The following is a 23961-nucleotide window of genomic DNA, read 5'->3' as shown; positions in this document are numbered from 1 at the left end:
ATTATGGTGACTCCAGGAACGCAGCGACGGTAAATGTAATTTGATCGACACAAATTACGGCTGGCATGTCGGGGAGTTTCGCCTAGTCCTGCAGTAATATTCCTGTCAGAAATCTCATATCTCCTTTCCCATATCACATCGTGTTTATTTATTCTCTCTCACACACACACACACTCCCTGTCTCTCATTCACTCAAATTGCAGGATATTACATTTGTTTTGCGGCCGTCGGAGGGATAAACTGTGTCTCGTAGTGTGTATTCACATGTCATGGACATAATAATGTACCAGTCAAAAACACAGATGAAAAGAGCAGCCCAATGTTTTCCCTTCAGAATTAACAACAATCTAAAATATACTAAAGCAATACTTAAGTCCTTTTATATACAATTCTTCATGACATGAACATATGGAAAAAGTATGGAAATGTTGGTTGGTCGTTCTCACAGGATAATGCGATCTTTCTTTTAATTTACGTCACACCTTTTCCTTGTTTTGTCATTTTCACCATTCTTAAAATCTCCAGTTTTAAATTAGAATTTGACTCCCGGATTTTAAATGTGGTCTCATTGAACCTGCGAGGTCGGATCACAGGAGGGCAACCTTAACATCTGGAGCCGTGGAGGAAGTCAAGCTCGGTAAGTCTGTCAGCAGTTTTACCAAACACACAGGAGGAAAACCCAACGTGAATAACAGACCGGCCCATCTTACAAACAGACAGAAGGCCACGGCACACACAATAAAATACCTCGCACAATAAACGGAAGAATTCACAATAAGATCGAATCGTCCATTGAGCATAAAACACAATAGATTCTGGAGGCTTTGCGTATAAAGTCCAAGAACACCACTAATTTTACACCTCTGTGTCCGTAAGGACGTTTCCTGTTGTTTTAGATGCTTGCAGCCTGTCAGACACACGGCATCATGGGAAGAGCTGCGAGGGACAGCGAGTCGGAAAACTTCACGCAGATCCATAAATAAACCCTTTTCTGTATTAGGCAAATCTCAATCTTGGCTTTATGACTGCAGGAGAGGTGGATGTGTGTGTGTGTGCTTATTACCCCAGTAGAGGGGGCTCGTCGCTCTAAATCAATAATAATGACTGTGATTAATGAAGGGAGATTCTCAGCCTGTGGATGTCGGCATCCGTCCCCAACAGAAGATTCTGACTCCGATCTGATCCTCCGAAGTGCTAAACCACCAAATCCTCTCGCAACGGCTTGTCAATTCAACAGGGATATCAGTTTCGTCTTACACCCTCTAACAGACACTGAGAAACGCACAAACACACACACACTATGTTGAAGTATAATGCAAAAAATGCTATCACCAATTACAACGGCATCACTATTTCTTCCTCTCCATATTTTAGCTTTCAGAGCCGCTCCGGATGGAGGTCTTGTCGTATTCAATATCACATCATAAAAATGCTTTAGTCTAACAGAAAGGAAAACCCTTGTGTTCAGCCGTTTAGTCAAATAGTTTTGTTCCCATCAAAGACTATGAATTTGGTACGTTTTCATGCTATTGGCATTAATAAATCAGATCTGGGTTTATTATGGTATGCTTTAATGATATTTATATAATCCCTCTTTACCCTGGTCTGTAAATAGTACAGTAGCCCAAGGCTGAGTTGTCACGGAGGGACGTCTTATGAGATATAAAACATCACAGTGGGATGTTCAATTGTCCTCTTGAGACAAAAGACTGGACAAACATGCAAATATTATGCAAGGGATTAAATATACCTGTATTATTTGTTTCATTTTCTCTGTGTGAATTAAATGTGTGAACAAATATTAAAATGACTAAATGTGTCTAAGTTAAACTGAGTGAAGAAGTATGTCTGAATAAAAAATGTAAATACATTTTTATGCGATCTGCTTTTGCTTCTGTGACATTAATCTTTTTCTTTGTGTTTAGGGGCGGGTATCATTATTGTCTTTTTTTTCCAAATAATTGTACGATTTGGTACGAATCACTTCGTACGGATTCATATAAAGTAACCAACTCGTAAAATAGGTACAAAAATTAGACTGCGATGTGACATTAATCTTCCTCTTTGAGTTTAGGGGTGGGGTATCATTATAGCTTTTTTTAATAATCTTACGTTTTGGTAGGAATCACTTTGTATGGTTTCATATGAATTAACCAACTTGTAAAATATTGAAACAAAAGTTGGACTACAATGTGACATTACTCTTTTTCTTTGGGTTTAGGGGCGGGGTATCATTATTGTTTTTTTTTATAATCGTACGTTTTGGTACGAATCACTTTATACGGTTTCATACGAATTAATCAACTCGTAAATTGGTACAAAATTTGGACTGTGATGTGACATTAATCTTCCTCTGTGGGTTTAGGGGCGTGGTGTCATTATTGCTTTTTTAAAATAAACGTTAAGTTTTGGTACAACTCACTTCGTACAGATTTGTACAAATTAACCAACTTGTAAAATAGGTGCAAAAGTTGGACTGCGATGTGACATTAATCTTCCTCTTTGGGTTTAAGGGCGGGGTATCATTATTGCTTTTTTCAAATATTCGTACATTTTGATACGACTAACTTCGTACAAATTTGTACGAATTAACCAGTTTGTAAAATATGGGAACAAAAGTTGGTCTATGATGTGACATTAATCCTCCTCTTTGGGTTTAGTGGCGGGGTATGATTATTATAATTTTTTTTAAATAATCACACGTTTTGGTACGACTCACTTTGTACGGTTTCGTACGAATTAACCAACTCGTAAAATAGTTACAAAGTTGGACCGCGATGTGACATCAATGTTCCTCTTTGTGTTTAGGGGCAGGGTATCATTATTGCCCTTTTTAAATAATCATACGTTTTGGTACGACTCACTTTGTACGGTTTCGTACGAATTAACTCTTTCGCTGCCAGCTTTTTTTTTTTTAAAGTTGCCAGCCAGTGCCAGCATTTTTCATGATTTTCACAAAAGTTTAATGCCTTCCAGAAAATGTTCTTCTTTAAATATATAAACATACAATTTATCAAATGAAAGAACAGACCCTCTGCTTTCAAAAAAAAAAAAAAAACGTTTCATCCTTCCTTCAGTGGTTCTTTTGTAATCAGCTTTTGAATATGGACATTTTGAGCAAAAAGCAGAGATAATTCCATTTTTGTGACGGACTTTTCATAGAGTTCCCATTCAGAGCGATCTTTAAAACAGACACGGACATGCAGCTGCTTGCCATAGGGCAATACTTCCGGGTTCAAAAAGTTGCTGAAGGGTATTGCGGAAAGACGGAAATACTCGTCATTGGCGGGGAAGCGTTTTCTCTTGATTGACGAGATATCTCGTCAATGGCGGCGAAAGAGTTAACGAACTCGTAAAATAGTTACAAAGTTGGACCGCGATGTGATATCAATGTTCCACTTTGTGTTTAGGGGCAGGGTATCATTATTGCCCTTTTTAAATAATTGTACGTTTTGGTACGCTCACTTTGTACAGATTCATATGAATTAACCAACTCGTAAAATAGTTACAAAGTTGGACCACGATGTGACATCAATGTTCCTCTTTGTGTTTAGGGGCAGGGTATCATTATTGCCTTTTTTAAATAATTGTACGTTTTGGTACGACTCACTTTGTACAGATTCATACGAATTAACCAACTCGTAAAAAAGGTACAAAAGTTAGACTAACATTAATCTTTCTCTTAGACTTGGTTGTGGGTGGTTTGCAAGTAATGGAGTCCATATGGCCGTATGATCACCAGAAATGTCAAAAATGACACGTGGGAATTTAAACCTGAGCCGTTTCTGTAATATATCTGTTTGTCTGTTCACTTTTATTATGTAGATGTTATTTTGTAGTTCTGTTTTCAGCTTCTCCCTCATGTCATCATAAGCTTGTTTCTACAAAAGTTGTCACTGGGGCTGTACCTTTTCAAAAAGTACACTTTGTACATCTTAAAGGTTCATATTGGTACCTCAAAGGTACATATCTTTACCAAAATGGTACATATTAGGACCTGTTTAAAAGGTACAGTCCCATATCTTTTTTTTAATATATATTGTAGTGTTTTCTCTTGTGTCAATTTTTTTACATTTTCTTTATATTTAGCACGATCATTAATTACATAAAATCTGTCTGATTTAAGATCAGCTGGAAAAGCAAAATTCTAACCAGTACAGACTTTCATGAAACATTAGATTATATCAAAATCATTAACAATTTATGTTTAAGCAATTAAGCATAGATACAACCTGAATCACATGTTTACTACTAAACTGGTTAATTTATATTCTTGTCAAAACAGAAACACTGTATATATAGAGAAATCATGGCAAACATCAGTACACTAAAACCATTTTAACCACACGATAATGGATGCCTCCAGGTAAAGGAATGAAGATGAGGAAACGGTGTGCAGGCCTTCGAATGTGCCAGTGATAAAAAAGGGTAAAATGTCAATTCGATTTAAAGAGAGGACGGTTAGCAGTTCATTAAAGGAAGGGCCATATTGCAGTACGAAGGCCTGCTGGCAACCTCCCCGATCTGGGCCACTCACAGTCTGTCCAGATGGCACGAGAACCCGTACGGAGTTTAAAAAGATCTTCGAGCGAGTGTGGCGGAGAGCTTCCTCTGCCCGTCAATGACATGATGTCGCTTGCCAGAGTCGGTACATTTCTCTCTCTTTCTCTCTGAGTGGGAATGTGCTTGTACTAAAGAGCTGTTGGAAGAGCTGATTTATGAGCGCTGAAATGTCTTCTGCTAGTTAGTATGGAGATCAGTGCCGGAGACGATGAGTACAGACGGTGTCTCTGCTAGGAAAGCAAATACCACTGCAGGAAGTTCAGATTAAATTAGCCCTGTCAACTTCTATTCAACAACATGTGGCTCGTAAACAGCTATTGTTCATGGTAATGAAATGGGAACAGTTTCCATCAGTATTATACAAAGAACACTGATTTCAGATGAGTTAAATGGTGGAGAGAGAATATGAATATGATAAATTATTAAAAATGTTTGTTGCATCTATTTACATTTAATCATTTAGCAGAATAATTTGTAAAGTGACCTTACAATAAGTGTATTTAACTATATGTGACCCTGCAGCGTCAATTGTTTGAAAACTTAAAGGTGCTGTTGAATGTAAAACTGTATTTATCTAGGCATTGATGAATAATAAGAGTTCTGTACATGGTAATAAAATACTGTGAGCCTCAAACGCCATTGTTTCTTTCTTCTTATATAAACCTTGTACATGCTGGAAAACAGGCCAATCTTAAAATAATACCAACTGTGACATTACAGTTGAGATGTACGCCCCCTCAACATTAAATTACACATTAAATTTAGTACAATGTGGTTACAATGCTAAAAACTAAGGTGTGACTGCTGAGTTAGTGCTAAAAACTCTTTCCCCGCATTGACGAGTTATCCCGTCAATCAAGAGAAAATTAATATGCATTAAAAAAAAGTGTTCCTGATGAATTTTTATGTTAATCTGCAATACCACGACTACCCAATTTATGAAAAAAAAAACTGAAGTCAAAACGTTATTTACTAATTTTAAATTCTGTGTATGTTTTGACAATCATTTTGAATCTGATCTCTAACAAAATTCCTTCACAAAAATGCAATTATTTCAGCTTTTTGCTATATATATATATATATAGCAAAATACCAATATTTAAGAGTTTATAAGCAGAGAAAAAAAGATAGGATAGGATGAAAAAAAATTTCCTGTTTTGTTTGTTTGTTTATTTGTTGTTTGTTTGAAAGCAGAGGGTCTGTTCTTTCATTTGATATATGGGTAAAATTATTCATTGAATTTAATCATTTTTTTTAAGGTAAGTGGTTGCAATCAGTTTATTTAAGCTACATTTAAACAAAAAAAGAAAATAAAATAAAACTTTTGTTTAAATGTAGCTTAAATAAATTGATTGCAACCACTTACATTAAAAAAATTTATTAAATTCAATGAATAATTTTTTCAATGTTTGTGTATCTATTTTTAGAAGAAAAGTTTCCTGGAAGGTATTTTCACATAAAAATAACAAAAAAATTTGGTCGGGCAACTTTAAAAAAACGGCTGGCGGGGACTGAATTAATGCTATATGCTAACGTTTAGGCTAAAGTTCTACTATACATTAAAGTCATGTTTAGCAGGTCCATACTGCAAAAACCCCCACAAACTTTCCCTTCAGAAACGTCCATTAACAATCTCCAAACAATTTATTATTCCTCAAAATCTATATCTTCATCTGATACAGACTCAAACATAAGGTCTGTTTACACACACACACACACACACACACACACACACACACAGAGCTACTGAACTGAACTGCTCTGAGAAACAGCCAATCAGAGCAGAGCTAAACATTATTATTCAAGACCCTTTCAAATAAGGTAATATTAGACCATTTCATTCTAAAGGTAAATCCTAGCATTGTATATAGACATGTAAAACTGTTTCTGGATCATTTTTGCACTTAAAAAAGCCACATACCTTCTACGTAGATAGAGAACAATTTACATTATTAGTTGAAAGCATTCTTTGACACCTAAATAAGCTTTTCAGTGATGTATGGTTTGTTAGGATAGGACTTTTGGCTGAGATATCTGGAATCTGGGTGTGCAAAAATAATCCAAACATTGAGAAAATTGACCTCAAAGTTGTCTTAATAAAGTCCTTAGCAACTAGCCTGGCTCCGCCCTCCTACGTGCTTCCGCTTAATTTTCATTTCGCTTCAGTACTACATCTGGGACTGCGGTGTAGAGTTTCGTTTTCTCCAGCAAAAATCTGCAGGTCCAATCAGCGAACAGAGGGGGGTTGCTAAAAACGATGACATTGAGGTTGTGCGTCAGTTTGAGTTGTAGTTCAGTAATGGCAGCGGAGAAAGACGTGAGAAAAGCTATTCGGTCCGTTGTTGCAAAACTGCCGAATATACAGAAGTTAAAGCTGGAGCAAGAACAATGTTTGCTAAGTTTTCTTGATTTGATCATTCGGACTTGTTTCCGGCCGGTTTCGGCGCATGATATACGTCACGACCACACGTTAGCGATTGGCTATGGCAGATCCTGAGTGACTCTGGGCAGATCAAATAGTTTTTAACTTTCAACAAAGGGCCCTTCTTAACGAAAGTAACGCTTTGCAATGGAGCGTGGCCAGACTCTCAGTACAAATAAAATGAATGTACGAGAGTCTGGTTGGACCAGGCTACTTAGCAAATGCATCCACTCCCAAAAAAAAGTTTTGATATATTAACGGTATGATATTTACAAAATATCTTTTGGAACATGATCTTAATATCAAATTCTAATGATTTTTGGCATAAAATTTGGACCCATACAATGTATTGTTGGCTCTACCCGTATGACTAAAGATTGGTTTTGTGGTCCAGGTTCACATATAGGGATTATTTTCTTAGCAAAGATGATGTTGTGTTTCCTTTTAATTTTGCTGTTTTATAGTTACAGTTACACAAAAAGAAAAAAGGCAGATTTTACTTCAAGGATTCAATACAACATGCAAAAAGTGAAAAGTTCATTTCTGCAGAAATGTGAAGAGAACTACAGCTGACATCATGCTTGTGAAATATAGGTTAAATTACAGCAACGTATTCGGTCTCATTACGTGTATCAATCATAATATAGATTTGTCAAATTAAATACTCATAGAGTAACGTCTGATTGGCCAAGAATGCTCAAGGAACGTAAAACATGAAAAACTATCAAGAGTTTATATCCCAGCAGACCTGCATGATTCACTGCTGGACTCGACTACTTTATAACAGATGGTCTGACATCCCATAACCTAAAACCATCAAAAGTGTGAGATTATACATCATGCTCGAAGTTCGGGATATTGACACCTAAACTTAAAACATCAGCTGATGTCTCTACGGTTTACAGAAAGTTGGCAAGATATTAAAACCCGACCGTTTCCTTCAGAGTGACTGATGAAACTTTGTGATGACATCACTCCATTTGACTTATTGACCCTCACAGCTGGGCTTCCTTTGGGCCATAATAATATAGCCAGTAAATATACACTACCAAATGCTTTTTTCCCTCTCTCACACACTAAAAAATGCGAATCTCCTGAACTTGTGCCTACGATCAGGTCACTCCGCTTTGGACTTCTTGGATGGCAGGGCACCGTTGGAGGGCGAGTATATAATTGATCTCTTTAACCTGTATAAACAGTTTGTGTGTTCGGAGGCCACAGCGCCATGAATGGCCACAAGTGGGAATTAATAACAAAATCACGGTGGGGGTGGATAAACTGACAGCTCGAGTCCTCCGAATCGGCCCAGCTCATTTCTATAGTACCTGCTGACCTCCGAGGCACCACCTGCCATCATTTACAGTATCAGAGCTGAATTATTTATGCCACGTCGCCTCCGCTGAGAGAAAATCAATGCAGGTGGTCATTTCGTTTGTGCATCCTCTTCGCAGGCCATTATTCCAGACTCACCGACCATTAACGTTCTCTCAGAATCATGACTGTCAAACATGTTTCGCACCCAGTTTGTGTTTAAAGGCTAGGATCACGATGATTAGGCACAGTAGCTGAAATGTTTCCCCGGATGATGAAGCCACTTGCAAATGGCAGTTTTCTTAAATGCAAATTTAAGAGGAAGTAAATTATAAATAAATAAACATATCTATACACAAAATTATTATGTGGTGATACTTGTAAACGGATGCTTTTATTTTAAATAATTACAGGAGAGACTGGGACTATTTGTCACAAAGGGAAGTTGTTGCTATTTGTAAAGTTTAAGTCAAATATCCAAATATCCAAAAAATTTAGAAAATTGAGAACTCGTTCAAAAAAAAAAAATAGATGGAGGTCCAATAACAAGAAATAACAGCAATAACAATGTAAAATACTACTGATAAAAACTTTAAAACAGTTGACAAAATAAATGTTTTTGGAGTAAAAAATGCAAATGTGCTATTAAATTATTAAAATATTAACTTAAAATCTCAGAGGGTACTTTAAGTTGGGTTCAAGGGGGTTCAGTTGACAAAAACGTTTGAAAACACATGATATATGATATATTTTTATAAATATATAAAAAATTAACTTAATAAAAAAAGCTACATACTAGTATATAATATCCTAAAGTGCAAATAGTGTTTATGATTTTCACAAAAAATATTGTTAATAATTTACCATAAACTATAAGTTCAACAGCATTTATAAATCATAGTCAATGCTAATTTCAACATCTACTAATATTTTTTTAAAGCAGAAGTTGTGTCTGTCAACATTAGTTAATGCACATTTAACAGGAACAAAAAACAAACAGTTGTATCGGTGTTAAAAATTGACAAAGATTAATAAATTCACTGAAAAAAAAATATTCATTCAATTTAACTAATTTTTTTTAAGGTAAGTGGTCGCTATTAATTTATTTAAGCTACGTTTAAACATAGGTTTTTTTGTTTGTTTTGTTTTTCTATTTTTTTTAAATGTATCCTAAATAAATTAATTGCGACCATTGATTACGAGTAAATTGATTGAATTTTTTTTTCAGTTTTCTGTAAACATTAAGGTTAGCTAATGCATTAACTAATGTTTCAAAATCTACACAAATGCTGCTAGAAAAATGAAAAAAGAGGACCAGATTTGAGTCTGAATTATTTATTCACTCGTTTTAAGTCGCTTTTCATTTGCGCCGGTTTAACACAAATCTCACAGGCCTTTCTCAAAAGCCTCAGAATATCTTAAAATATTAATCTGGATTAGTAGCCATGTAATTATGTCAATCTAGCAGTTCAACCTGGTATTTAGGTCTTTATTCCACCTGAATTTAAAAGCAGAATGATTTCTCTTTGACAGGAGATGAGGAATATCCCGAGCACAGAGAAGACTGAACATCACATGCTTACGGAGATGCTCAAAGGAGGAGCGTGAAGGGTTGTTAAGCCTCATTAAAAGAGTCACGCATATTAATGAAAGCAACTCAGATCTGACTGGCCCAGTCAAAAGGCAGGTTAATGAATATGGCTGCAGGGGTTCATGGGAAATTACTCACATTTTACAGCCGGAAGAGTGAGTGATTTGGCCTGTACCTTTATATAGCAGATACGGCGTGTAAAGAACATAGCAAGAGTACATGTAAAACAAATAAATATGAGCCATTTTCACACAGAGATTACGGAAAAATGCATCCGGGATTTATCCAGGCTCTTTTGTTCAGACTGCTTATGATTTTCCGAAATCTGTGCATGCATTCACACACATGCCATAAAGATCCCCTGAAAACACATTATGCACTAGGTAGGTTTTTTCTCTGCAGCGTCTGAAGTTTGCTTATTATCCGTGATTTCTCTCTCTCTCTCTCTCTCTCAAAAAAAAAAACATGCATTCATTTTGTTTATGATAAGATCATAAGTGCGTGATGCACATGTGCACTCACTATGGCACGCTCGTTGTGATATTGTTTTGTCTTTGTGCAGACACAATGCTTTCCGTAAATGTTACGGCAATGTTACTAGGCCCCCTTTAGCGAAACGATTCCAGAACATTTACGAGACATGTTTGTGTTCAAGCAGAAGCCTCTCTGCCATTTTTACGGAAATTTTCTGGGATCAAAGTGCTGTGTAAATGGGGTTAAATATGTGTAAAAGTGAAGTGTCTGCGTATCTAGCATTTGAACCTAAAATCAACCATTTAAACAACATTTAAACAACCATTTCCATAACTACAGTGTGCAATTATTCAACTGTTTTCGAAAAAGTTTTCGCCTTCTATTTTTGAATATCCTGTTTGTTTGGAAATGTGCAACATCAGATTAATAATAAAGTCAAACAATTGCTGTTTCCAAGCGAGTGTGACGGTAATAAAATTCATGCAAATGCAAAGCAAAACAGGATGGCAGGCACTCCGACAGCTAGTGACCTTTAAGTTTATGATGAAAAACAAATGTCAAGGGTTTGAGAGGCTGGACTGCGGCAGGCTTTGCAGGGATTTTCTGTGTGTCTTAGACAACACATTAATTCAACCCACCATCAATATCTTGGAAAACAGAGATGTTTGTGCCCGATCCGACTCTTCATTTATATAGAAAACAAGATTGGGAGTCGTTGATCCTCTCTTAGTGATGTAGATGAGGGCATTGTAACCCGCTTACACAGTCATTAGGCATCACATCGATTGGGCTCCGATTTTTTAAAATCTAATTTAATAACCACTTGTTCTGCCAAAATAACATGAGTAAACTAGATATCTATATGAGTTGCTTGGTGTGTCATATGCAAATGGGTGGTTGTTTACTAAACCAGGACAATTTAGGCACGAGTGTGTGATATTACTTAAGTCAATGATTTTAAGATGATTTATCCCATTCTATTGGCTCCTAACATTTTTAATGGAATATTGATAGCTGATATTGAAATTAATGAAACAAAATCAAATCTAAAGTGGTGCAATACCCAAGCCCTATACTGTACGGTACCCAAAACTTATTTTGCTTCTGTAGAAACCTGACAAGAAAGAAAGGACTGAGTATCATAAATGTCAATTTACAGTCCCATAATTCTGTGCAAATGATCTGCCAGCAATTCAAGCTGGAGTTACTGTAGTTCACATCAAGCCTCTGTAACGTCCTTATCGAAACAAGAGATTGATTACTGCGAGCTTATTGTCGACAAGTTTATACAGATCATGTCATACAAACTCACTGTACGGAGAGCCCATGTCTCCTCAGAGAGACGCCCGGCATAGAGCGAATGTTGTGCCGGAGAGTTTCAGGAGGAGAATTTGTCCCCGAAAACTGAGCGGAATCCCACCTGAGATTAGAAAATCACGAAATCGTGTTAAAATAACTCGGTAAAATGCAATGACTACGTCCAATAATTCAGTCCTCGCAAATGTCTCGGGTATACTTAGAGGGACAGAGATATACAATGTTGTTGGCGCAACCAAACAAATCTGTTCACTCGCTTCATATTTTCCAACTAAGTCAGCCTCAAAACAATAGAATCAAATGATGAATTGGTTTTCTGAGGTCACAAAGTTCCTTGCAGTCGGTGCGCTGCGCCAAACGCCCAATATTCAATGCGCTAAAGAAATGCGGCACAGATTTAATAGAAACGTGGAAATGCCTGTCAGTACTCTTCAAAGCAGGTCCTTCCACAACATAAAGACCGGATTGGACTATTTTATGGCTTACAGTGGCCACAAATAAATGTTCCAAGTACACAAAGACAATTCATCTCCTTCTCTTTCAACATACTGAGGAAGGAAAGACATTTGTATATCCTGCGCCATGTACAGAGGTTACGTGGCCTCTTGTTTGAGCGTATGGAAAACATTGTTTGGATAGATCCATCTAGCTCATAACACAACGCATCCCAAGCAAATGATCTCGAGGACAGCTAGCGCTTAACTCGCGCTGCACAAAAGACAAACGTATCAAATATCCAGCGACTTATTTGCCGCATTCAACACTCTCAGTGAAATATTTCGTTACGATATCACTTTCCCCAACTCGTCCGGTGACTGGAAGTTGACTGCGGCTAAACGCGGGCAATTTGGTTCACTTTTCTCCACCTTCAACCTATTTCTGTCAACCGCCGCGCTCCAAACCCACCCGACAAATGGATTGTGGGAAAAGCGATGTGTCCCCAACAATTCTATCATGAAGAAATGAGGAAAGGCAACATTACAGATGAGTTCACATATACAGTACTCAACCCGAGACCCCTCTCTCTTTCTCCCCCCCGCGCCTCCTCGCCTCTGACAGTTATTGTTTGCTGAACAGATGACAAGATTGATGCTCCTCTGTAAATCAGGGCCGAGCATGAGTGACTCCTTCCCTTTCTCGTATCTATCATCTGCAGAATGGAGATTAATAGGAGAGAGTCCTATTCTTGGATTTGTTGAGGGCACTTGCTCCCTGACCTCTGGTAAATAATTAGATATCTTTGAGAGCCACTGCACCGTGGCAATGGACAGGCAGGGCCCGCAGACGGACTCTAATGGCCTGCGGGCTGAATTCGTGTGCAAATGGTCTGGTACACACCAGACAAGAACTGACTTTTGCTTTGTGCGTACTGTATGTAGGTATAAAGCCCAACATACTGTACGTTAATACACTGTATATGCAGAAATGTAGTGTATGATGTGTATTTCTATGCATTAACCAATTTAAGGTATACAAAAATATGTATTTATTTATTTATCTACAATATATCATGTGTTTTATAGATTATAAATAAGTAAAATATGGATAGACAGATGAAGTGTGAAAATTGCAGAAATAATTATAAAAAAATCCAGAAGCCCCCCACCAAAGAGTTAAGAGACAAAACCAAAGACAACAATAACAAAGCTTGGTTAACACGCACACTTTAACTCCACAGCATGTTTATTAAACTCTTTGCAAGCAGTTTTTATTTGTTTGTTTGTTTGGTTGTTTTGTTGTGTTTTTTGGGAGGGAATGCATTCTACAAATCTGCATAAGAAAGTCTAATTGGCTGTAAGGTTTTATTTTTGCAGCAATTAATAAGAGGACTGGATGCATTGTTAAAAGGTATTAGAATATCTGTGCCATTGCTGCTAGAGAGAAACGTGCATCCCAACAAAATATTATCAAAGGCTCGGGGCCCAGGGGCCTTTTGGATATTTTTATTTTCTTATAATTGAGTTGTAATGGGCCTATATGGGGCATGTTTTCTGCTTGATAGAGGATTTTAATGCTTTCCATTATCGCTTTACAAAACTTGAGGTTTAATGTTACAAAACTTAGAAAGACTTTCATTAACACCGGGAAACAATTTGATAAATAAAAAGTCAGCGTGATAATGCAGATCAGAGAACAAATGCGTGCTAAAACTCGACTGTAAAGCGTTTCCTAGAGGGGTGTACAGTTCATATAAAGGAAACACGAAAAAATTATAAAACATTTCAATTGGAGAAAAACAAAGCAAATAAATATAACCTAGCCTGGAATATTTTTTAATAAATTACAAGCTTTTTTTAAAGGGTTATTTCACCCCAAAATTACAATTTTATCATAAATCACCCATGTGTCGTTCTAAACCACAAAGTCCTTCGATTGTCTTCAAAACACATTTTTAGATATTTTTTTTGAAAACCGGGAGGCCTGTCCCATAGATTTCAGTTTGATTTTACAATCAAGCCCAGAAAAGAATAAAAGACATCACCAAAAAGGTCCATGTGCCATCAGTAGTTCAATAATAATATTATGAAGCCACGAGAACACTTCTGTGCGCAAAGAAAACAAAACAAACTATTTTATTTAACATTTTGTTCTCCTTGGTCGTTCAGTACGCGTTCATGAGGAGACTACAGCGCATGCTGTTGACGTGACCTGCTGACGTAGCTGGCAGTGTACAGACACAAAATACACTTTCAATTTGTAAATTTTTACAAGCTGTTTAAGTATTGTTTACAATAATAGCTCAAATAAAAAAGGAGAAAACAAAAAACGTTGGCAACTAGGAGGAGAACAAAATTTTGAATAAAATCTTTAGTTTTGTATTCTTTGCGCACAAAGTGTTCTAGTCGCCTTTATACAGTATTATTATTATTGATGGCACATGGACCTTTTTGGCGATGCCTTTCGTTATTTTCTGGGTTTTATTGTGAAAATTAAAGGAAAACACCACAGTTGTTCAATATTTTACTGTGTTCTTACCTCAACTTAGACAAATGAATACATCCCTATTTTTTTCAATGCATGGACTTAATCTTTGTACAGCGCGTCGTGAAGGTGTTAGCATTTAGCCTAGCCCCATTCATTCCTTATGCTGCGGTTACACCAGCAGCGGTAGAGACGTGAAGCGCGAATAATTTCAATGTTAAGTCAATGTGAAGACGCGTTGCCGCGCGTCTGGAGGTCTCGCGGCGCGGATGAGGCGTTTGGCGCAGAAGACGCGATTCCGCCTCATTCACGCGTCTAGTTTGCGCGATTGGCGCGGATTGAGCGCCCAGTGCGGTACGCGTGTTACGCGCGAATGGTGCTTTTTGTGTATTTTGCGTTTGAAGCAAATTTGCGTCTGACGCCCGAGTTGAAAAATTTTAACTTTAGCAGAATTTCACGCCACTTTAACCAATCAGAAGCCTGCTTGCTGCTGTGGCGGCAGCCCCGCCCGGAGTCACTCATTCAACCTGAAGGAATGCTTGATATTGTCCGTGAGTAGTCACCCGGAGCTATACGACACAAGTTCTTATTTCTATAGAGACAGGAATGAAAAGGACCTCAGTTGGAAGATTGTCAGTGAGGACATCGGGCAACCTGGTAAGTTGTAAATACACATTTTACTTTTGAGTCACGTGACGTTTATCGACCCACGCCTATAGTAAGGTGACTAAATACAAACCGGTAACTCTCTCGATAAATGCACAATCAACATCAGTCATTTTGCAAACAGAACCGTATGGCACTTGCCCCTCCCACAAGAACCAGATTTTGCCTCTGACGCGCGTCAAATGCTTGCTTTTTCTGCACGTCTACTTCGCTCTAGACGCGCTTATGCATTCAAACTGTTCAAGCGGCAAACTAGGTGCGGTAGACGCGATTTTGACACCTGAAACGCAGTTGGTGTAAACGCAGCATTAGGAACCAAACAGGGATGAATTTAGAAGCCACCAAACACTTCCATGTTTTCTCTATTTAAAGACTGTTACATGAGTAGTTACACGAGTAAGTATGGTGGCACAATATAAAACGTGCCGATTTTTTAAGCAGATAAAAAAATAAGAACTATATTGATTTGTGGAAAAGTACTTAGTTTGCAGCACTTCGACCTCGGGCGCAGTAATATTGATGGAAGTTTGAGCGAGAGGGGCAGTAGCCTAGTCAAGAGTGGAAAAACATGGAAGTGTTTGGTGGCTTCTAAATTCATCCCTGTTTGGATCCTAAGGAATGAATGGAGCTAGGCTAAATGCTAACATATTCACGACACGCTGTACAAAGATTAAGTGCACGCATTGAATAAAAGGTAGGTATGTATTAATTTGTCTAAGTTGAGGTAAGAAAATAGTAAAATATTGAAAAACGGTGTTGTTTTCCTTTAAACTGCAGATTATGGGACAGTCACAAGCCTCCCGGTTTATATAAAAAATATCTAAAAATGTATTCTGAAGACAATCGAAGGACTTGGTGGTTTGGAACGACACACGGGTAAGTGATTTATGATAAAATTGTAATTTTTGGATGAACTACCCTTTAATGTGAGCCTGACTGTGAAATCCAGACTAAAGTCTCCTAATATAATTATGACATGGGGAGCACAACAATAGCTAAAGTTGGCGGACATTAATTTTAATCTTTGACATGACATGTTTTCAGATAATATTAAAGATATCAAGGTTATATTTTCACAGAATGCTCTTTACATTATGTAGGATGATTTAACAGTAAACTTAACTTACTTTAGCTCAGTTTTCACCGACCGGGTCACATACAGCACCTGTGGAGATCACACAAACCAAAAGTACTATATTAAAATTATTTAAAATGGACTCCAAGTTCACTTATACATACAATATAACCTTATAAATAATAAATAAATAAATATTTGATCCAATATAGGAAATATTTGATAGCAACATGAAAATGTTAGCAATTACCCAATTATGTTCTGTGTGGCACAACAAACGTCAATGGCTGACGTGACATGAGAAGAATCCCAGGCAATGTTCTCACCCTTCATTAATGCCGTTAGACTCGAGCGTCGCTCCTCTTCTGGTCTGCTGTCGGGTGAAGTGCTTAGGCAAGAAGAGAGTGATGGATGATCGGGGGGGAACAGGGGGACGTCTGGGCCAAAGCCGGTGGGTGTGAATGATTCACAATTTCCCTCTTTCAAAGCTTTTCTGATAATGACACATCTACTGCCGCGACGTCCTTTATTACCGCTTCTAATAGAAACAACAATAATAAAACTAATACAATAACACATACTAATAACCCCCATCGTCATTATAAACTTAATTTGTCCCATTAATTGTCACACATTACGCTGAAAATACACGATCCTGCGCGTTTCTTCTCTTTTAAACTGCGGTGATAATCGACAAACTGCTTTGTTATAGCTGGGAGGTGAAATCGTGCTGTAATGTAATATATTATTTGATATTTAAGGGTTTGGTTTTATAGCGCACTTCTGTTTTTAAAATTAGGCCGCAATGATTCGGGCATTATTGCGTAATAATCCGATGCAATATGTTTTATTGTATTTTTGCCAATTACATTACTCTCGGCCGAATGAACCTGGATGTCACCTTTGAGGAGGTTCTCATTGGTTTATTATAAAGGTTTATTATTGCGGACCTGTTTACCTTGAGAAAATAAGATTTTCTCCTGATAAGCAATTTTGTTTATTACTTTTAATGATTTCATTAGGAGAACGCCGCCTCAGAGGTGGGCTGGTGTGTCGAGCGGCTCGCCTGAGAAAATACAAACATGCGCGGCGTATGAAGAGATGAACAATTAAAACTGCAAATATTAATAATAACAGACAACAGAGTTGATAACAATGCCATAATGACCGTCAATAAAACCGCAACAACAAAGCAACGCAAATTACTTCCAATCCATAACGGCCCATCCCAAAAATAAACTAAATCTGAATGCAATAACTGTGTTTGTTGTCCTGAGAAATAACTCAAGGATGTTAGTAATACACGAGACTTATGAGTGAGTCTTATTGTTTGGGTTGATTTGTTGCTTAAATAACCAAAGACTTACCTAGAAAAAATTTTAGTTTCAAAAGCAATGCTTTCTCTTTATAAATATATACAGTATTTAATGGCTGTATGATTAACATAATTTCAGGAAGTAGGATATGTTCCTGGATCAATCTTTATATAAGTATGAATAGGTTTAGGGTCAATGTTAGTTTTGGGACTTGGTTAAGGTCACCCCCCAAAAAATCTTGTCATAATTTTCTCGCCCTCACGTTGTTTTAAACCTGTATGAGTTTCTTTATTCTGTTGAACACAAAAGAAGATAATTTGATCAATGATCGTAGCACACAGTTCACGGTACTCATCGACTTCCATAGTAGGAAAAAGAAATACTATGGAAATCAGTGGTTATCGTCAACTGTGTGCTTACGATCATTTAATAAAATATTTTTATTTGTGTTTAACAGAATACAGGGTTCCCACACCTTAGTTAACTTAAAATTCAAGGACCTTTCAAGGCTTTTCCAGGTCCAATACCCTCAAATTCAAGGACTAAATGTGGGGACACATTTTAAGTGAGAGCAAGGTTACATTGTGTTACCTTTTAAGATACATTTTACAGTTCCCTTTCGAGGGAACTCGCGCTGCGTCACTGCGGTGACACTATGGGGACGCCTCCAGGGGTAAGTGCATCTGAATGTGTATATCAAATTCAACCAATGGTGAGGCTTAACGATAAAGACAGGGTGACGCTGGAGCCAGGAAGTATATTGCTATCTGAAATATTGCCAAAGACTGCGTGACGCAGGAAGTATGGCAATGGAGACGCAGCGTCTCGTTCCCTTCTCAGGAACAACAGTTACACAAAACCCGAGACGTTTTCATGTGTCAAACACAACTATGCCAAAAGCATTTTGATATGAATCAACATTTGCATACAGAAGATATAAGCATTTAAAGCTAACAGTTTAGCACGTGTGCCTAAAAGTCTAGAATTTTTTATGATAATATCCTACACTACACAGGGAATAATATGGATTTTTTTCCAGAAAACTTCTTGCATAAAATAGATTCAAGCACTTTCAATTACCTGTATCCATGTATGTATATTATCAAAAACTTCCCAGGGCTTTGAATTATTTTCCACAGATTCCCAAACTTTCAAGGATTTCATGGACCCGTGGGAACCATGAGAATAGCGAGTTCACATCACAACTATAAATATAAAGATATAATGAACAATATCTTTGGGATCACTTTCAAAGCAATTTTTTTCCACCTGATAAATGATAAACCATTGACAGCCAATCAAATCTTTTTGAACTTCATGTAAAAATGACAGTGGAGAAACTCATTGCTGAGGTCTATAAAATTACATCAGGTGTCCAATGCTGATGCAGTTGCTTTGAAATTCACTACGTAATGCTTTATATCCAATATTACTTAATGACATTAAAGGCAAGTGCTTTGCGTGAGTCCCGCGCGTGTGAGCGAATTAGCATAAAGTTATCGCTATGATGTGGACGCTAATATAGTTATCGTTAACGTTATCATTGTAATGTGAACAGCCCTTAAGATCCCTGTAAACAGGCTGGATAAACTGTGGGAAAATCACAATTGTCATTAACTCTTTCCCAGCCAGCCTTTTTTTTTTAAAGTTGCCAGTCAGCGCCAGCATTTTTTATGATTTCTTATTAAAATATAAAAACACAAAATATCTCAAATGAAAGAACAGACCCTCAGCTTAAAAAAAAACTTTTGATCCTATCATCATTTGTTTTCTTTTTATTACCGCTCAAATATGGGTACGATTCTTGAAAAATACCACATTTTGAGCAAAAAGCTAAGATAATTATTTTTTTGTTGTCAGAGATCAGATTCAGAGCTTTTTATTGTTTTTGGATCAGTGGATGCTTTAGTGTTTTATTTGTTGGGTAAGAGCCCCACCTACTGGATAATAGCAGAAATATGGATTGCCATAAAAACACTATATTGTCAGAGAAGCGTTTTCTCTAAATTGACAAGATATTTCGTCAGAACTCTTTCCCCGCCATTGACAAGTTAACTCGTCAATTAAGAGAAAACGCTTCCCTGCCAATGACAAGTATTTTTGGCACTCCGCAATCAGGCTTGTGCACAATTCAGAATTGAATTGAGAATGACTCCTAAATTCCAATTCAATTCTTGATTTTGAATTGAATTTGAATTGATGTCAAAAACAGGATCTAGAATTAAAAATCGAATTTGAATTAAAGGAAGCAGAATTGCAATTCAATAGAAATTCTAAGAAATTAATATACATATTATACAGTAAGTGAAGTGTTAAAAATGAATCTTTCAGTATATGTCAGATATGATTGCATTACATATTCTATAAATTATATTTGTTTTAACTACTTTAAATTATATTAATGTTAAAATCTCTATCCACATAACAAATAATTAAGTTAGATTTTTTTGTAATTGTTATTTTGTGGAACACAATGGAACATGACTTTGTTTCCCAGAATGCTTTACTTTAATCAAGTACTATTCAAAATGGTTACCAAACAATTTTCCAAAGTAACTTTCCTAAACTGAATGTATGTGAGATTCTTTCTGTTGTGTGACTGTGGAATTTCTTTGAATTGCCATGAATTTAATTCCACTTCCTGTCATTCCAATTCCAAATCCAATTCAACTTCCTGTAGGGCGGAGTTAATTCAATTCAAATTCCAATTCATGAATTGAATGGAGGCCAATTCTGAAATTCTGAATTGTGCACAAGCCTGGTGCTCTTACGCAACTTATAAAACCCGGAAGTATCGCCCTAGGGAAAATAGCTGTATGGCCGTGTAAGTTTGATGATCGCTCTGCATCGGATCTCTATCAAAAGTCCTTCACAAAAATAGAATTCTCATCTTTTTGCTCAAAATCTGGTGTTTTTGAAGAAACCTACACATATTTGTGAGGTGATTACAAGAGAACTAATGAAGGTAGGATAAAACAATTTTTGTTGTTTGAAAGCATTTGATATATTGTATGTTTTTTATATTTTAAGAAGAACATTTTCTGGAAGGCATTAATCTTTTGTGAAAATCATGAAGAATGCTGGCGCTGGCTGGCAAAAAAAAAAAACACTGGCGGGGAAAGGGTTAAGGTCTGTCCTCAAATTCTGACAATCACTTACAATTTTGAATCTTATTGGTTCTTGCATGTCTCGTGATAAAACAAACATATGACAAGTAGTCAAAAGTCATGCAAGAACAATCATCGTCATGCCGCCATATATAAACTTACCACACTGATTTGTATGTTGCCATGGATACACATCATATCCATAGATAAATAAGCTCAAAATATAAGTCGCTTTCTCTCAGAAACATATAATTTTGCTTTAGAAGCCATATTAACGCACTGATTTCACGACTTTAATGACCTTAACATGGCAGCATTTTATTATTTTGTGTTCAGCTGAAGATGCATGTGGGATGAGGCATGAGGATGAGTAAATTATAGGGTGAGGTTTCATTTTTGGATGAAATATTCCTGAAAGGCCTTCAGCATAAATATCTACTGTTAGTTAGTCTGCTCCGAATAATACTTTCAGTTATAAGCAACATGAACTGTCAGTCAAGGCCATCACTTGACAGTCAAGTTCATTTTGCTGTACCTACCAACACAACACAAATTTGTACGATTTCATGAGGTGGCAAATTTGACAATAAAAACTGACTTGGGTTTAATGTGGGGTATCATTAATGTTTTTGTATTTATTTTCAAATAATTGTACGCTTTTGTGCAATTCACTTCGTACAAATTTACATGACTCAGACCCCCCTTGTAAAATCCGTAAAAATCCCCATGAGATCAGGTTGTATGTACCCTCTACTCGACAGTGTTGAGCTCCGCACAAAAAGCGTTTGTGTTTGCTGCAGAGTGGCTTACATGCTGTCACTTTGACTTTGCCAGCGGCTTCATAGGAAACGTCGTGTGGTTCAGCCAGTCGTTCTCCACCGCTCGCTGTGGTTCTGTTAAACAGTCCAGGCATCCTGCCACCATGCTGTAAAGCCTCCATTGCTCATTCTCACCCTCTTTCTGAAAGTAAGTCTGTTGACCTTAGATAGAGAGGCAGAAATTTCCAGAGCATTAAATCAGGCCGACTTCCCGATTCCTTCGCAGAGAGCCGACCCATGTAATCGCCATGCTGCACGGGAGTGGTATTGTTTTTAAAGGATCGTCTGTATGTGGCAGACGAGACCGGGTTTACCTCGACAATGGAAGTGTGACAGGGTTCTGTCGTAGCTGTCCACGGTTCAAGCCCCGTAGATCGGGAAAATGTCATAGTTTGGCTGAGTGCAAAGTGCAGTGGATAATCTTGTGTTGGCCTCTGCTCGCTGCACCGCTCCGGGTGTCCTGCCAAGAATGGAGAGAAAAAAGGCTATTGCATGCACATTTGGCTTCCTAAGATGCATGTAGCTGAAACCAGTCTAGTAATGTTTCTCAACTTGTCACTGTGCATGGAATAAAGCGATATATTAAAGTGATGCCCAACGGCCTCGGTTTTCAACTATATGGCCTTCATCATAGAGATTTCAAAACTTTCCATGAACACAGCTAACACTTAGATGAATCACAACATTAAGTTTGATTTAAAGCTAAAACGTATATGAAATTTGGACAAAATACAAACTGTGTACTGTTTTTGAAATAACACTTTAACCATCATGCACATTCTATAATGAAATCAAATGATTGTACAATGTAAAACTATTGAGATTTGCAATGCATCATGGGAGTTCCTAAAAGCACTTTGGCATCAAATTTAATTTTAAAATCACATTTAAACTCAGAGGTCTAAAGTACTCAAGCATTTTTGAAGTATCTATAGTCACGTAATTTTTTTATTCTTTTTTCGTGATATTATCACAAATTTCCGTGTTTTTTTGTGATCGTATAACAAATTCCTGTTTTCGTGTGATTATCACTTACCATTGTCGCTTCGGTTTACGGTTAGATTTACATAAAATGACATCCCTACCCAAACCCAACTCTGACCCTAACGCCAAAAAAAATTAATCCGAAGAAAACGGTATAAACCGACATTCTAAAGCAAGCACCAAATCTAACCCTAAATCGAAGCGAAAATGGTTTAAAAATAGGAAAAAGCAGTTAAGTAACCAATACGTGATAATCACATGAAAACAGGAATTTGTTATATGATCACGAAAAAACGTGGAAATTCTTGATATCACGAAAAAAAATAATAAAAATATTACGTGACTATATCACGAAACCTCGTGAGACTGGGTAGAATTTATCAGGGTGTTTTTCTTTTACTTTAATACATTTTTAAACATATCATACTTTTTATTACTACATTTCACATTAAATCTCTTTTAGTACTTAATAAAAAATAGTGCTGGGCAAAGATTAATCGCATACAAAATAAAAGTGATTTTTTTTGCAAAAGATATATGTGTGTGCTGTTTGATATTATTATGTATATAAAAATACACACACATTCATGTGTGTATTTAAGAAACATTACATGTATACAGTATATATATATATATATATATATATATATATATATATATATATATATATATATATTTTTTGTAAATATTTTTATATATTCTAAATTATATATAAACAAAAATGGATATATAAAAAAAATTCTGAAATTTATGTATGTCTGTGTTTAATATAATTATTACACACAGCACAGACACAATACAGTATATTATGCAAAAATGCACTTTTATTTTGTATGCGATTAATCACGATTAATCTTTGCACAGCACAAAAAAATCAAATACTTAAGTACTTTTACTCAAGTAAAAGTAAAATGTATATTAAGTGAAAGTATACATAAGATAGTACTAGATTTGAATGTATTATTTAGGTATTTAAGGTCACATTATTTCTGATCCCATTTTTTTAAACCCTAGTTAGTGTGTAATGTTGCTTTAATAGCATAAATAATACCTGTAAAATGATAAAGCTCAAAGTTCACTGCCAGGCAATATCTTTTCTTTAACAGAATTCACCTTTCAAAGCCTACAGCGAACGACCCGTTTGGATAACAGCGCTCTACTTCCTGCTTTAATGACGTCACTAGAACAGTTTTTTGACTAAACTCCGCCCACAGGAATACGTCAGTCGCCAGCTAAGCTAACGGCAAGCTAAGCTGCTGTCGAATCACAACACACTAAACAAACTTAACAATCAGAACTCGATATGTATTTCTGAAGGAGGGACTTCACAGAACAAGTAAGACATCAGCATGTTTTGAGGAGAGTGAAAACAGCGCTATACAGATAAGTAAATTG

General features: G+C 36.7%; 1 long non-coding RNA gene across 10 annotated transcripts in view; it reads right to left on the bottom strand.

The window, feature by feature from the left end:
- Positions 1 to 23961, bottom strand: part of LOC129421252 (uncharacterized) — a 131609-nt gene that overhangs the window by 90953 nt on the left and 16695 nt on the right. For 3 of the 10 annotated variants that reach the window (XR_008637033.2, XR_008637035.2, XR_008637032.2), the window contains 4 exons: positions 21897 to 22042; positions 21575 to 21744; positions 16592 to 16879; positions 16394 to 16431 (listed from right to left, as the gene is read on the bottom strand). This is a non-coding gene — a long non-coding RNA (uncharacterized lncRNA). Of the gene's footprint in view, positions 1 to 4226; positions 4812 to 16393; positions 16432 to 16591; positions 16880 to 21574; positions 21745 to 21896; positions 22500 to 23961 lie in introns of those variants that run through there. The other 7 variants (XR_008637029.2, XR_008637031.2, XR_012369325.1 and 4 more) reach the window with 4 other exon arrangements.

This window comes from Misgurnus anguillicaudatus, chromosome 4 (assembly GCF_027580225.2).
Source record: "Misgurnus anguillicaudatus chromosome 4, ASM2758022v2, whole genome shotgun sequence".
Taxonomy (NCBI): Eukaryota; Metazoa; Chordata; class Actinopteri; order Cypriniformes; family Cobitidae; genus Misgurnus; species Misgurnus anguillicaudatus.
Note: the sequence above shows the minus strand (reverse complement) of the source record. Positions and strands in the feature narration are given on the sequence as shown.